Source organism: Asparagus officinalis, chromosome 10 (assembly GCF_001876935.1).
Source record: "Asparagus officinalis chromosome 10, Aspof.V1, whole genome shotgun sequence".
NCBI classification, from domain to species: Eukaryota; Viridiplantae; Streptophyta; class Magnoliopsida; order Asparagales; family Asparagaceae; genus Asparagus; species Asparagus officinalis.
In genome coordinates, this window is record NC_033803.1 from 46,413,223 (window position 1) to 46,417,289 (window position 4,067).

General features: G+C 44.3%; 1 long non-coding RNA gene across 1 annotated transcript; it reads left to right on the top strand.

The window, feature by feature from the left end:
* Window positions 237-728, top strand: LOC109824973. Its single transcript, XR_002242864.1, has 3 exons — window positions 237-319; window positions 393-470; window positions 703-728. It is a non-coding gene; the product is annotated as an uncharacterized LOC109824973 (long non-coding RNA).

Here is a 4,067-nt window from a genome sequence, read left to right on the forward strand (position 1 = left end):
AAAGATCTTGAAAACCCTGATGATTTTGACATCCGCATACTAAATAGTTCTGGTGCCTTTGTACATAATTTTAGGATATCATCTACAGTATCAACCAGACTCGATACGGCTGAAAATAATTGCCTAACCAAATTTTGCTCCCAAAAGGTTCACAGGTAAGTTTCAATTGACCATTTATATGCTAGTTCGTCCCATTGTTAGTCCTAATTGCCGTTTTGTTATGCTTTTCAGGAGATATGCTGTCATAAGAACAGACAACAGCCATATAAACAGAGAAGAGCTGTTGTATTTGCTTCGTGGTGGCCGGCTTGATGACAAGGTTAGTTTATACATGCTTAATAATTGATAATGTCTTTCGCGTATTGTATTTTAATGTTTCATTGATGTTACAGATGGAAGAGACATTGTTGGAAACGCTTCAGCAAGAGGCATATGACAAAAAATTTGGAATCGTCTCTGTGTACTTTCTTGTAAGTACATGTCAGTTCTCAATTAACGTGTTAGTTCTATCATGAGTCATGTTAGTTCTAGTTCGCTCAATGTTAGTTCTACCATGTGTCATGTTAGTTCTACCGTTAGTCATGTTAATTCTATTTGGCACCTTGTAAGTTCTGGTTTATATCATGTTTGTTCCATCATCCATCGTGCGTAATCCTGAATTCTCCCCTTTTAAGTTCAACCCATACATTACTTTGTTTGCAGCACTCACTCTATGGCGTCGGGACGGAACATTACGAGCTATTTTTGTCATATATTGAAAAATATACCGCTGTCCGTATAGAGCACTTGTTGATCCCCTTGGTCAGGGACGATCACTGGCATCTTGTTCTGGTTGACCTGAAAGGAAAGATCGTCAACCACTACAGTTCAGCTGGCCACGAAGCTTGGATGGAGCCTGTTAATAAAATCATAAACTTTTTTGATGAACAGCATGTTGATTTTGTTGAGGCAAATGTTCGCAGAATATTTAAATACCGAGCCATCAAATGCGAGCAACAAAGAGGGCGGTTAGTTCATGGCCCTAAATTGTGTTAGTATTCGATATAACGAAAATGTCTAATTTATCATTTTATGTTGCAGCTTTGACTGTGGTGTGTTCGTCTACCTCTATATCAGAGCAATAATTGGAGGTCGCTCGACATTGTTGGTTAATCCACCTGGCGATATCCCTGAAGCTATGCGTGCAAGACTTGCCGCTCACTTATTGATAGCTGGTTGTGAGCAGCGACATAAAGACGGCTCAGCATATAGTGATGAATGACATGTTTATACAAATACAATAATGTAATATTATTTAATTGAAAATGCATATTTTCAGATGTATTGTTAGCTCTAACTTCGTGTCGGTTCTAAAAGAGTACTTGGTTCATCTAATTGAAATTGTGTTCGGGTTAGCTTTTTTCTTGTTAGCTCTAGTGGAGCGTTAGATGAACTAGATCTAACAGGATGACAGCTAGAACTAACAATAAGTGATATAGGGCTAACATCGCCACCACAACAAACACTTGGCGTCGAACTAACGCCAGCACGAAGTAGAACTAACGCGAGAAGGGCTAGAACTAACAGGAGGACAGCTAGAACTAACAAGAACGGAGTTAGAACTGACTAGGAGTTAGCTAGGGATAACATGGCAGCCAGAACTGACACTTGTGACGGAACTAACGCCAACACGACTTAGAACTAACTTATATACAGTCAGTTACGAACCGTATCGTGTTAGTTCTACTCCATCTCGTGTTAGATCTAGTTGTTTTCGTGATAGTTCTAATTGAAACTCCTGCAAAAAAGTTGTTCTACTTGAAATCCGAGGAACAGAACGAAGTAAAATTTTCTGAGTTCATAAGAAACATATTATTCAATCAGTATTTGCTCAAGTTGAAAGTAAAAAAGGAAATATTCAACATGAAAATACTTACAACGTTAGTTCTAATTGTTTCAATGTTAGTAGGCATTTATATGCAGGCAGTCATAGATTTAAAGTGTTAGTTCTATCAGCAGCCCCCGCTATTTCTATCGCCCATGATGGTTATAGATGCTACGTTAGTTCTAATTGATTCAATGTTAGTTCTAGTTTATTTACAGTCAGTTCTAATTTCGCTAGCGCTCTATTTGAGTAAGTGTTAGTTCTAGATGTTACATCATTTATATGTTCGCTGCTTTCCAAGACATGTCTATCACCCCAACAGTTCACATCATATAGCCGCGTCTTTCCAGTTCAGGAAAGGATGTTAAAATAGTATTTCCCTCGATATTCGCATCCCTAAATCTTCACATCACCAGCACAGGCGCCTCTCTAAATCTTCACATCCCCAAACGAATACCTAAGTCCAGCGTCTTCAATCTCTGTCAAAAACCATCACAGATGGCTATGGATGGCACCTGTACACACTGCCATGGGTCAGGGCATACCTCTTAAGATTGTCATCACGGTATTACTTCTCGTGCCCCTCCAAGGATGCTTACCGTCCCTGCCAACACCGCCAGCACCATCCTACATCTCTCCGCGTTCGCAATCTTCAATCTTAGGTCTGGCCATCCATCCGTCCAGGAGCTCAGAGAGATGCTGGCTTTTCGCTTCAATCGTAGTTCATGGCCCTATCAAATCAAAGAAGCGCCAGGAAAGAGCTTCATGGTGCAGTTTCCATCCGTCGCCCTTCTTACCCAAGCCACAGAGCTCGGCCTGGTAGATGGGGGCACCTTTACGGGCAGATTCCGCCGATGGAAGGAGGATCTCAGGCTTTCAACGGTTCCCCAACCTTTTCCAGTATGGATCCGCCTATTCCACCTCCCATACCATCTCTGGGATTTTAACTTTCTGCAATCTCTGCTCGATGGTATCGGTGAATGCATCATGATATCATGTGGTGAAATAACACATGATAACTTCAAAGAGTTGAAAGTGCTTCTGAAGATTAGGGATTTATCTGATGTCCCAAAGCATGTTCGTTTTCGTTACATCTCCCCAGTTGACGGGATCCTAAGGGAAGGCCACGCCGTCATGCAGGTACTCGGCAGGGGGGATTTGGAGAGGACTGAGGGATCCACTCGCATAAGGTTAGAGGACCCACGTGCGCAGCCTTTTAATACTGACCCAGAGTTACAGGAGGTTAGTTGGGACGGCAGGCACATGACTGTTGAGAGAGACCAATAGACCGGATCTTTTGTAACGTAAAAACTGTTATTCAAGATAGCAATGACATCAATGAAGAAAGCAACAATTTTTTCTGCGAACAATCTGGCGACCACAGTGGGAGCCACCGATCTCGCTGCCGAGATCGGAGCGTCGCAGCCGCGGATCGAGATCCCGGTCGTGGAGGAGGTAGAGTATGAGTTCGACCAGCAGAAGTACGAGGAGTACGTATCCTCGTCTGGATCAACCTCCCCCCGTAAGTCCAAGAAATTCCAGAAGTTCTCCTATAGGAGAAAAGTCCGTTGGTGCGAAGAAGTTGAAGCCACCAACGACAACCTCACCCCGATCGACGCCGAAGTTGCGTCGGGTGAAGTCCCATCGGCCTCTAAGCAGGTCAAATCCGCCATCGAAGGCGTGGTGACTCTCTCTAAGAGAGCTCGCCAGAGGCAGCGTCAACGCCTCGCGAAGCAATTCGCCAAGGCCATGGAGTCCATTGACGGGGTCCGCTACAACACGGATCTGAAGAACAAACGAGGCAAACAGCCTCAACATCAAGTGAAGAATGGTTCCTCCAAGCCATCAACGATGGAGTGGGTCCGGGTCAAACGGAACCGTACGACGCTGGAGGAGCGTATCCGCAAGCGCCGCGCATTATCGGCGCAAGTACGGGCCAAAGCTGAAGAAGCCCGTAGAAGACTGCAAAAGGAGGTGACGAAGAAACCGTCACCAACCCGCCAAGTCTGGAAGCCTAAGTCTGAAGTGGCGACTCAGGCCAAAAACCAACCATCGCAACCTTCTAAGCAAGGTCAAACTCCGGCGAGTCAACCAAAGTCGCCGTTAATTCCTATGGTCACTCCGGGAGATCATGCAGAATCATCCCGAAGGAGGAAGCTAGTTTTGGAGCGCCTCGGTCCACTTCCCAAAGAACGAGGCAAAA